Below are 12677 nucleotides of genomic sequence, written 5' to 3' on the forward strand. Positions count from 1 at the left end.
TAGCCTGAGTTGAGTAATGAGGAGTCCTATCAAAGCACAGAAAATGCGTCATGACTTAAAGAGACAAGAACATCATTTCCAGCTGAGGAAAGGACAACCGTGTCAATGAAGAACCAGCACTGGAGACTCCAGTACCAGCAGAGGGGACCTCTCAAAATACACAAGAGTCAGGTTCTAGAAGAAGGAACATGTGGCAGAGACTGAAGGAAGAGAAGTTGAGGAGCTGTGTCTGAAAATGGGGCTTGAAAATTTATATACTGTGGGGGTAATGCAGTGTCCTCTAGGGTCTTTGAGTGCATTTTCATAGGCTCCAGAGAGCTCCCAGAGTTCAGGCAGCAGGCAGATATGGGTGGAGAGAAGCTTTAACAGAAGCGCTTCTGTCTGTCTCAGAGTGACTGGCTTCAGGCCTGGCCTTGCTATCACCAGTTCCAGCATGGTAATTCTGCTGCGTCCCACAGACCAGCCCCAAAGCACAGGTGGCACTCATAGTCATAGAGCTTCATTCCTTCATCACAGTCAGTGCAAGGTTACCCTGGGCCAGCTCTTGTGACCCAGGGTCACAAGGAATCCACTGCAAGAGGAAGAAGTAGCTCAGGAACCTCCTACCACTTATCACTGGATTTATCATCCAATTCTCTTGTAATCTCTTCCTTAAACCAGTAAAGTATTTGGATTATCAGAGCTTTTACTACCCGACTTGGCTCTTTGGGGAGTAAAATGTATCCTCATATTAATCAGAACTGGACTGATTCATGTTACACAAACCATAGATTTCTACAAGAAAATTAAAGGGCAATGTTACTTCACTTCTGCTAAATGTTTTCTTATGATTCAGGGGGAAAATTGGGACACTATATTGTGTCCAATGATGCTGCCAAGAATATATCACCCAAGACACGACAAATGAATGTATAAATAGGAACTGCTCAGAAGGGGTTAGTCATAAATCACCGAATGAGCTGGAACCCAGTATTCTTCTTTGTGTGTTGTTTGAAATGTGGAGCATTATCAGTGGCTGCTAGAAAAACAATTTGATTTTTGTACAGTTGCGTTAGAAGGTTGTGGGGAACAGGGAAGTATAATTTCCCTAGGCGAAACCAGAGGGAAGAAATAAAATTTTCTGGTGACTCAAGGACTAAAATAAAACTACTCTGAAAAATGGGATGCAGTTTGTTAAAGAACAGCAATGGTGTGGTTTCTGGAATCATGCATTTTCATCTTGAATATTTAGAAATCTGGGATATGGTGATGGGCTGGCTTTGAGTCAAAAATGCACTATAATAAATTGGGCTGAGGCAGCAGCAGAAACATTATGGAACTTTTCTTTTAGGGTTCTGTAATTCCTCCATATACTTTTACAAAACCTTTCTCTGTGTTTTAAAAGGAACTGTTTTCCGCTGTCCAGAGTTATGTCTGAGCAAGTATATTTTTTTCTTAGGATAAAGAAATGTTTGTTTTAAATATATTAAAGTTGAAACTGCACAACTGTGGCAAAAGATTCTAAGATCATCATGGAAGGAAGCACTAAGCATTTCAACAGAACTGTGGGTGTTGGTAATAATAGGTTTTTTACATATGTGCTACTTTATTCAATAGTTGTCATTTTCATTAAAAGTGGTCATTTCCTTTTGCTTGTGAGCACAGTGGTTGAGGCTGTCATTTTTATTTTCAGAAAACCTAGCAAGAGGTTGGGACTGGAGGACATTCAATCATCAGGCCCATCCTTGCTCCTTAGGAGCCAGCTAGAAGTTAGCTAAAAGGGTTTAGGACATTAAATATGATTTCGACCTTTCCACCTTGTCAGTGGTCCATTTTTAGTTACTGCTTGCTCTGTAACAAACTATGTTGTCACAATCCTCATTTATGAGCTCACAATTCTGGGAGTGGGGGCTGGAAGTTTGGTCCAGGCTCAGCTGGTAGTTCTGCGTGGGTCTCATCCAGGTTTGGTCCTGTGGTTGCAGTCCACTGGAGGGCTGGTCTGAGACATCTCTGAAGATTAGATAAGGTAACAGAGACAATTGGACTCATGTATCCAATATCCAATAGGCTAAATTCTGAAAACAGAGGGCAGACTGCAATGTGCAATGGATTCTCTCAGATTCTACTTCCATCACATCAGTTGATGTCTTACTGCAACCCATTTTTCAAAGATAGAAAGAATATTCTGAACAAAGTAGATTGGCTTTTTCTCATTATAGGTTTGCTGAAAATAGTATTTATTAGCAATCCTACCTTCTGGGTTCTTGAAGGAAGGAATTGTACAGTATTGTGTGCAGGGTGTGTGGATGGGGGTGTATTTGTTGATCTCTGATAGTCACCTTTTCAGTAATGGCACCACCCCAGTCAGAGGTGTGAACTGCACTTGCAACCCTGATTGGCTGGGGACTTGGGCAAGTTCCTTGGCCTCTGATACTTGTCTCTGCACAGTCTTTTTTTTTTTTTTTTTTTTTTTTTTTTTTTTTGTCTTTGTCCTTCGCACAGTCTTACAGGACTAAGCATAGTGCATACCTTGTAGTTAATTTGAGAATTAAATGAGTGAGCAATGACTGGTACTGGCACTGTGCTTGGGGCACAGAATGAACTAAAAAACTAATAGCTATAGCTGATCAGGATCCTGAACTTCTGCATTTGTTTGTTATTACTTCTGTTAACAACTGACCTAGTGGCTTAAAACAACACACACTTGTTACCTTACTGTCCTGAGGCCATGGGGGGGACTTGGGGTTTCACTCAGCTGAAGTCGGAATGCCTGTGTTAGTGGTTCTCAATCTCTTGAGCTTCTCTAGGTTACATGGGCTCTTTAGCTCTCAGTGGCTAGAGAGTCTCCTCTTTGTCACAGCATCCTGAACTCTGCTTCCTGTGCCATGTATTCCGTCTGGCTCTCATCTCCTGTCATGCATTCCTGTTTATAAAGAACCTTGTAATATTAGCCCCTTTGATAATCCTGGCTAACTGTCTCACTGTAACTTCTTAGTTTAATCACATTTGGGAAGTTCTGTTTTCCATGTAAAATATCATATTCTCAAGCTCTGAAGATCAGCACTGGGCCTCTTTAGAAACCCATTTTTTCTGTTTATCCTGAAACTGTCAATCTGTGGAGAGGGTTCATTCATTATGAAGTACTGGGAAGTTTTTACTTGGCTGTGCCCTTCAAGAAGAGGTTGCGGTAGAACATTTTGTGTTCTACAAATTGTGACAGCATCTCTTTCCTCTGTAAACTGCCAGGACAAGGCCAAAGAGCTTGACTGATGAGACAAAAATGTCTCCTCAGTGCCATCAGAGTGTGCCAGAGAAAACACCACACTCTTACTAAACAAAATTTCTTTTTCTTTAGGCACTCAGCTATATCTTGCATTTGCCTCCAAGTGGAGTCTTGAAGCATGTTCTCACCATCAAACGTGAGTGGCAAAGATCTCTGGGATGACATATTTAAGAGAGGTGTGCTTTCTACATGGCAGCCTCTGTGCTCTGTGGCTGCATTTAGGGGCCTTATTTGAGGGCTCCACATCCTTAGGGAGGGCAGGACAAGCCAGAAATCCTTTGGCCCTACCTGCTTGCGTGACACTGGACCCCATCCTTCTTTAGCTAAGGCATTGAGAACTGTGGCAGTTTCTCACCGTGCCTGGTTCAAGATATTACATAGACACTGGTCTATAGAAAAGCCCTCCACTGTTAACCCTATAGCTTAGTGACAGGGATGGTGCTTGTTCTCCCTCTGATCATATCATTTCTTTTCACCCTTGGACCAAAATCAAAGCCTTTAAATACTGCTCTAGACTAACAGAATTGGTATCAGAGAAAAGTGAAAAAGATTGGTGGATATCGATTCGTCAGGCTTCCTGTCAGAACAGAGCCAGCTCCAGTTTCTGCTAGAAACTGTCTGGTCTAAGGTCCTTGCTAAACCTAGGGTTTAGCTCAAACCTAGGGTTTCAGTGGTTTTCTCATTCAACAGCCGAACAGGGATGTGAGGCAAATGCTGTACTCAGCCCTCACTCAGCCCAGCAACTGGTGTTCAAAGATCTGAGGTGCCGTTGGGAAATGAACGGTGTGCAGTGCTCCCATCCTTCAAAATCCAGCTCAGTGCCACAGGCACAGGGAACCTTTCAGCAAAGCCCTAATTTCTAATCCATCTCTCCCATCTTCCCTCTTCCTGAAAGATGATATTGATCACCTGTATCGCATTTAACACAATCTGCCTGGAATGTTAATGTGTATGTATCCTTCTAGCCCGGGGCTGACAAATAGATTTTCTTTCATGTGGTAAATTAGATTGATTGGTGGCAATGCCTGGTTCACAATATTGAAATAAGGTAGAAGATCATGTACAGCTCAGTGGGGAAGAATGTCATGAACAATTAGTAATATCTGCCATGGGAAAAAGATAAAAATCTTAAAAACATATGCTATGTGTTTAGCAGTTTTAGAATAAAAAATTTAGCACAGAAGAAAAATGTCTTTCTCTTTTTTGCATCCTGCATAATACTGAGCAGAGCATTTTGTATGTAATTCTTCAGTTAGACTGAAATCAAATTCTTATAAATACTGAATCTATGTCTCCTAAAACTAGAAACTTCCAACTATAAACTTAGCCACTTACTTCTCATCTTGTTGTATATTAAAGATTTTGTTCCATGTAACAGGAACCCAGAAAAAAGCAGGGGTAGCTATTCTGCTTGCAGACAATGTGAACTTTGAACCAAACATCATAAAAAAAACATAAAGAAGGTCACTACATACTTGTTAGGTGAAAAAAGAAGAGGAAGAGATAACAATCATAAATACATAGGCACCAAATATGGGAGCACACAATTATGTAAGATAGATACTAATAGACATGAAAAATCAAATAAGCAATAACACAGTTGTAATGGGGGAGCTTAATACCCTATGATCACAAAGAGACAGATCAACTAGTCAAAAAGTCAGCAAAGAAATAACAGAACTGAATCAAATATGTGAACAAATGGACATAATAGACTTTTTACAGAGTGTTCCATCCAACATCAGAACACACCTTCTCAGCTGTATGTGAGATAGTCTCTAAAATAGATCATATACTAGCCTATAGAGCATGCTTAAGTAAATACAAATCATCCCATGCTTAGTATCTGACCATAGTGCAATTAAACTGGATATTAATGGTAAAAGAAACCACAAAAACTCCATAAACACATGGAAATTAAATAGCATCTTCCTGAACAAGCAATGGGTCACAGATGAAATTGATGAAGAGATTAAACAATCAAATGAAAATGCCAATACAAATATCAAAAGCTGTGGGATGCAATGAAAGTAGTCCTTCAGGGAAATTTATAGCAGTGAATTCTCACATCAGGAAAACAGAATGAACACAAATAAACAACCTACTGCTGCACCTGAAGCTTCTAGAAGAAGAGAAAGCCAAATACAAAATTCGTAGAGTAGAGGAAATTATAAAGATCAGAGTAGAAATTAGTGAAATTGAGATAAAATAATAAAAAGAATTAATGGATTGAAGGGTTTATTCTTTGAAAGAATAAACAAAATTGATAACACGTTGTCAAAATATACTAAGAAAAGGAAACAACTCAAATTCATGTAACGAGAAATAAAAACGGTGATATTACTACAGATCCTGTGAAAATTCAGAAGGTCATCAATACATACTTCAAAAATTTTTATGCCCATAGTATGAAAAATAAATATGGACATTTCTAGAAACTTGTATGAAGTTGGTATGAATTACCAAAATGAATGAAGAAGATATAATTTTGAATGACCCAATATCAGTTACTAAAGTTGAAAATACAGTTAAAAACTTACAAACAAAGAAACGCTCAGGTTCTGATAAATTCACTGATGAATTCTACAAGAAATTTAGAGAAGATTTAATGCCAATATTCTTCAAACTCTTTAATGAAAATGAAGGGAGGCAATTCTCCCTAATTCATTCTTGGAGGCAAATATTATTCTGATACCAAAACCAGAGAAAGACCCAATCAAAAAGAACTATAGGCCAACTCCCTAATGAACATAGTAGATACAAAAACTCTCAATAAAATACTAGCAAATAGAATGCAGCAAAGTATCAAGAATATTGTACACTATGACCAAGTGTGATTCATCTCAGGAATGCAGGGATAGTTTAACATATGCAAATCAATTAATGTACTACCAACAGAGCCAAAGACAAAAGTCACATGATCATCTCAATAGATGCAGAAACAGCTTTGGATAAAGTCCAACACTCATTTATGATAAAACCCTACAGAAAATCAGAATAGATCATCTCTACCTCAATCTGATAAAAGCCATCTATGAAAAACCAACAGTCAACATCATACTAAATGGACAAAAACTGAAAGCTTTCACTCTAAAGTCAGGAACAAGACAAAATGTCCACTATCACCACTCCTATTCAATATAATCCTGGAAACATTACTCATAGCAGTTAGACAAGAGAGAAATAAAATGAATAGGGGTAGGAAAGGAAGAAATTAAATTATGATCACTCATAGACAACATGCTACTGTACATGGAAGACCACAAAAACTCCACCAAAAGACATCTAGATTTTTTTTTTCTTTTTGGTACCAGGGATCAAACTCATGACCTTGCACTTGCCAGGTTTGTCTCTGAGCTAAAACCCTGGCCAAGACACCTAGATTTAATAATGAAATTCATTAACATAGCTGCATACAAAGTTAACAGTCAAAAATCATTGACTTGGTAACTTCAGCAAATACTTCTAATATATCAATATGTAATATATTAACAATTGTTGATTATTTACTGTTATTTTGTTTGAAATTCTGCATTATTTCTACCTTTTTTCTGTTTTGCTTTTTAAAAATTAAATCAGTAGCATTCCTATACATAAATAATAAACTCAACTGAGAGAGAAATTAGGGAAACCACACCTTCACAATACCATCCAAAAAAACCTGAAATATTTAGGAGTTAATCTCACAAAGTAAAAGATTTATACACTGAAAATTACAATACTCTAAAAAAGAAACCGAAGAGAATTTCAGAAAATGAAAAGATATCGCTTGCTCATCAACAGGAAAAACCAACATTGTGAAGATGGCCATACTCCCAAAACTGTTACACAGATTTAATGTAATCTGAATCAAAATACCATTAGTATACCTCACAATCCAGAGAAACATTCCTAAAATTCAACTGGAAGCAGAAGAGACCTAGAATAGCAAAGGTAATCCTGTGTAACAAAGGTAAGGCAGGAGGCATCAAACTCCCTGACTTGAAATAATACTACAAAGTTACCATGATAAATCAGCATGGTACTGCAAAAACAACAATAAAAACAACAACAACCAGCCTTGAGGATCAGTGGAACAGAATAGATGATGCAGGCACAACTGAAAACACACTCAGCCACATTATCATTGAAAAAGGGACCAAACATGTTTGCTGGAGTAAAAATAGCTTTCCACATGCTGAAGTCTTAAACTAGACCCATGGCTATCACCATGCACTAAACTAAAATCAAAATCTATCAAAGATTTAAATATTAAAACAGAAACTCTAAATGTTTTGGAAGACAAAGTAGATAGAAATCTTGAAGACATAGGGCTAGGCAGACAATTCATGAATGAAAACCAAACTTCACAGGAAATATTTCAAAGAATCAGTAAAAGGGATCATATCTTGTTAAAAAGTTTTTTCACAATGAAAGAAGTTACCAACAGAGTGAAAGAAAATCTGTGACTTGGGAAAAAACTTTAGCCAACTGTCTATCAGACAAAGAACTATCTAGGACATATAAAGAATTTTTTTTTAAAAACGAGGCCCTCGAGATTCAAAGACTTCATGCAAAAATGGGCAGGTGAGAGATACACACTTCTCAGATGAAGAAATACAAATTGGAAAAAATATATGAAAAGTTGTTCAACATCATTGGTATTTGAGAAGTGTAGATGAAAACAACACTGAGATTGCATCTCATTTCATGAAGAATGGCTGTCATCAAAAAATCAACCAGCAACAAATGCTGGTGGGACTGAAGGGAAAATGTAACCATTCTCTAGTCTTGGTGGGAGCACAGATTGGTGCAACCACTGTGGAGATCAGTGTGGCGATTCCTCAAAAAAACTTGCATTGATGGTTCCATTTGATGTAGCTATTCCCCTTCTGAGTATTTTCCTGAAAGAAATGAAAACATTATACCACAGCAATCTATGTGCACCTATTTTTATAGTAGCACAATGTGTAATAGCTAAATTTTGGAAACAACCCAAATGCCCATCGACTGAGAAACAAATAAAAAGATGTGGTATTTTTATACAATGGAATACTACTCAGCTACAAAGAAGGATAAACTCGAGACTTTTTTAGGTAGATGGATGCAACTTGTATTTGAAATAATCATACTCACAAGTGTAAACTTTGTATTGTTTCACTAATGTAAAAACTGAAAGAATAATTGAGATTCAAAATACAGAATTTCATAAATAGAATTTATGAAAGTGAAAGGGAAACTGCTCACAAGGAAAGAACAATTGGATTGAGCAAAAAGATTAGATAGATAGATAATAGATAAATAATTATATTACTGGCTTCTATTAGTTCATCAAAAAGAATAGTTTGTGCTTTCAGTGGGTGATCATTTTTATGCTTATATCTTGTAAGCTAAGCTACTACTTTGAAGATAGCATTATATAATATATTAAACATTGTTAATCTATTTATTTGTTTAGAAATTCTCTATCATCATTTTTTATTCTTTTTTTTTTGTTCTAAAATGAAAAATGTTGAGGCCTGCTGTGTCGTTATGGAAAATTTACATGTAACAATGAGTTCCTTAAAAATTCTTACTTCAAAATTTTTATCAAAATATTCATTAAATCTCCCTTTTCTAATCTTTATTTTATAAAAAGTTATTCAAACTAGTATATATATATTATACTATATATATAATAGAACTGGTAGGCCAGACAACTAGAGTGTGCCAATAAACAAATCCACCGACCACTATGCTGAATCCAAGTTGCATCTTTGAGAGAATAAAGGAATGAAGGAGCAAAAAGAAGGAAATAAAGTGGGAAGTGTGAAAGAGAAGGCACAAATATCTGAGTGTTTTAAACAAAAATAAATAAATCTTTAGTAACTGTCATTTATATCAACAAGCTCAATGTGCAATTTGGTTTATTTCTAAAAATCAGAATAGAGGGGCCTAGGATGCTTTCGCTGCAGTACTTGGTCAGGTGTTTTCGCTAATTGTGGATCAGGTGTTCTGTCTCTCTAATTGTCAAAGGCAGGACTGGACCTAAGCCGAGTAGGGGGAAATGTGCTAGTGCCAGAAAAACGAGCACACCAGCAGCCTGTTACACAGGTGTCACAGAAAATGCTCCCCTGGCTTCCGCCAGTACAGTTTAGCTTGGTAGGCACCCAGGTGATAGTTCTTGTTGAAGTTCCAGTTGCTATTGTCTCGTAGAAACAGCTGGTCACTGTGATGCATAGGTGGTCATCATGGTGCACTTTGTAAATGCCAGTCGAAGACAGCCAAGTCCTCTGCCTTTGGACTTCCCTTTGTAAACCTCATGAAACTCCCTCCTTGAGCCTTTGGGGCCTGATATTTTTATAAGGGTTGATTCCTTGTCAGTGCCTGTCCAGCACTAAATAAATCTGCCTCTAAGTCCTGGGTATCATTTTAGAGTTTCTGTTTGCTGTAGCAGTGGGAGCTGGACTGCATTTCTAGTGCATTGAGAACTTATTTGAACTGGTGTTTTAGTGCTGAGGTTTTACTCTTACCTCTGGCTTTAAAGGCTGGCTCCATAAGCTTATTTGGTGATCCAAATCTGGTCTTCAAGGCAGGTGTGAAAAATGACACTGATATTGATCCTCCATTTGCAGAGAGTCCCCTAATGTATTCCCTACATGTCCTATGGGCTTCTGAAATGCCCAATGCAGTGTGAGCCCCCAGGAGCCTCGCCCCTCCCCACTCCCAAGCCTCTGCCTGCTCACTGGGCACCAGCCCTGGTTGTTCAGAGCCTGGAGCTTACTGCTGGCTTTCACACCCTTCTAAAACTCAGTGAGTCCTACTCACTCCACCTCTAACCTGAGTGTGGGTCCTCGGACACTGTTGGGCTGAAATCCCAGACCTACTTCTACAACACGAAAAGGATGTGATTTTGATTAGTTCCCTCTCTAGGCCTTAGTTTTTCAAATGACTGGGAGAGAGAATACCTCACAGAAGATCCAGGTTTTCTATAATTTAATGAACACAAAGCACGGGATGCTGCGCCTGGCAGAAGTCTCAACACCACCACAGTGTGGCTGAGAAGTGGCTCCCATCACACAGTTTCTATTCTAAATCTGGCTGCCACCCCAGCCTGCCCCTCTCCTCACTGTCCCCACAGGCCTACTCCAGGGACTCCAGATCTCCTTTCCTCCTTTTCTCTACGTGGCCACACAGGCATCTGTGTTCTGGGCCACAGCATAGCTCTGAGCACATCTGTTGTCAGGCGGCTGCTATGCAGCTCTCCTGCCTCTCCTCACTCCTGGGCCTCAGCAGAGTCAGGCTTTTCTTTTCTTGACGATGACCGGCTCCTAATGCAGGCAAAGGGAGAGGCTGCCCTCCAACAAATGGCATGGTCCACAGTGCTTCCTTCACCCATAGCAGAGGGGACACCAAGCTCCTGAGAAGAACTGGGAAAAACAGAGTCCTTGAAATCCAGAGGAAGAAGGCTTTCCAGCACCAGCATGGTCTGAGAATCCCAACCAGTGACCTAAGAGTCTACTGTGCACATCTCCCCAGAGGACAGAGCCTTTGTGCCCCAGACGTGACATCCTGGGCTCTAATGGCTTCTAATTTGGGAGTCTGAAAGAAGTTGCACTCATGTGGACCTGGATGGGATGCTATGAAGAGCAACCATGTACTAAATCTAAAACAAGCCAATATGCTACACTCCTACAGGCTCTGGACAGGACATCGAGGCAGGAGAGCCCAGAGTGCTGCTTCATGGGCCTCTTGCCAAAAGCCACGGGAAGCTGCGTGTTTTGTTTGTTCTTATTTAAGTCATTCCTTCCAAACTCACCTCATACCTGCCAAACCCTGAAGTTTCCATAGTCTGTTCTCCTTTTTTCGCACCCTTCTCAAATGCACTATGCACTGTGATCCACAGTGAAAGACTGACCACTCAAGACATCTGAAATGGAACTGCTCAGTATTTTGCAACCAGAAGGAAAAGGGGGTGTATAATTTCAGTAGTAACACAGACTGACTCTTTCATCTGGCTCTTTGGAGTCTCTGTACTTCCAGAGAAGTTCACAAAAGTATAAAGAAGAAAGAATAGAGTAGCATCCAAAAATCCCAACCAGAATCCCATGGGTAAGCACTGTTGCTTAAAGCAACTGTAGTTGCTTTTCAGTCATATTTTCCTCATCGTTTTATTTTTTATTTCTAATGTAGTTTAGATAACCTGCTTGTTTCATACATATATACATATCCAAATAGTAAATGTTTCTCAAATATTAAAAACTATGGAATTATTTGCATTTTATTTTCACACCATTAAATTATAAATTCCAGAGAACTTAGAGGATTCACTTGATGTCACACAACTAATAAATAATAGAGTTGGACTCTCCCATGCATCTCTGGTTTGCTATGTGTAACTATTTTCACTACAAACTAGTTACACACTATTTTTTGCTGGAATTGTTTACCAGGCTAAACAACCTAAATGCTAAGTGTCATGTTGGTAAATAATATAGCATGAACAGTGACGATCCACAACGGCTGAGGTCAGTCCTGATGCTATGGCTGTCTTGAACCCTGCAAATCGTGTTCCAGACAAGTGTTTCTGCCATCTGAAAAAAGTAATCCAGCCTGTTCCTGTCCCCACATTCTACCTGGGTGTTCCTGATATACTTTTGCTGGTAGACTCTGATGCAGACTGAAGGCCACATACACATGTCACTTTTCTATGAGCAGAACATAAAGAGTTTTATGAAGGAACATACATTGCCTTTGCCTTATGAGCTATAATTTGTGCAACCTTAATTTTAGATCTTGATTCTTTTTCAATTAGTTAAAAAGTAGCAGTGTTACACAGTTTGATACTTGTTATTTGCTAAACACTTGTTTTTCTTAGAATTATTAAAAAATTAAGAATGAATTTCAAAACCATAACTATAATTTTCTTATTTACTTTCAGAGTAAAAGTGCTTCCAGACCAAAATAGGATGTCCCATTCAGGTTCTAGCCAGGTCTACATTTCTGTAGTTGAGTTACAACTCTGTGATAGATGGATTTTATAATGGGAAATTCAGAAACCATCTACCCCTATCACATTTATCATGCATATTTATATTTTTTGAGAAAAAAGTTAATTGCCTACTTCCTTTCCAGAATGTTATTGGGGCATTCAATATCGCTCAGTAGGATTGTTGAAAATCACTGATGAGACTATATGCATTTCCAAAGCCTTTTCCTGCTCTGGCTCAAAGTTTCTTCACTGAAGATTTCAGTTGTGCTAAAAACGTGCCTTTCATTATTTATTACTAATTTATGTGCACTAGACAATGTCTAATCTTTTGACAATAAACACTTTTGTACAAAATGCTTCAAAAAATGGATCCTAGGGTATTTTACTTTCCATGTGAATCCTTAAACCTGGGTTAGGTGTTACACTACAAACCAGTTCTTTCAGATTTGCCCAAAGTAAAATATA

The 12677-nt window shown here is 38.6% G+C and overlaps 1 long non-coding RNA gene across 1 annotated transcript in view; it reads left to right on the top strand.

Annotated features, from left to right (window-relative positions):
* Positions 1-1838: 1838 nt before the first annotated feature.
* The window catches only part of LOC134473528 (uncharacterized), a 41713-nt gene continuing 30874 nt past the window's right edge, over positions 1839-12677 (top strand). Inside the window, exons 1-2 of the long non-coding RNA XR_010043830.1 lie at positions 1839-2005; positions 3335-3398. This is a non-coding gene — a long non-coding RNA (uncharacterized LOC134473528). The remainder of the gene's footprint in view (positions 2006-3334; positions 3399-12677) is intronic.

Source organism: Cavia porcellus, unplaced genomic scaffold (genome assembly GCF_034190915.1).
Source record: "Cavia porcellus strain 051 isolate PalLab524CR breed Dunkin Hartley unplaced genomic scaffold, mCavPor4.1 scaffold_1, whole genome shotgun sequence".
NCBI classification, from domain to species: Eukaryota; Metazoa; Chordata; class Mammalia; order Rodentia; family Caviidae; genus Cavia; species Cavia porcellus.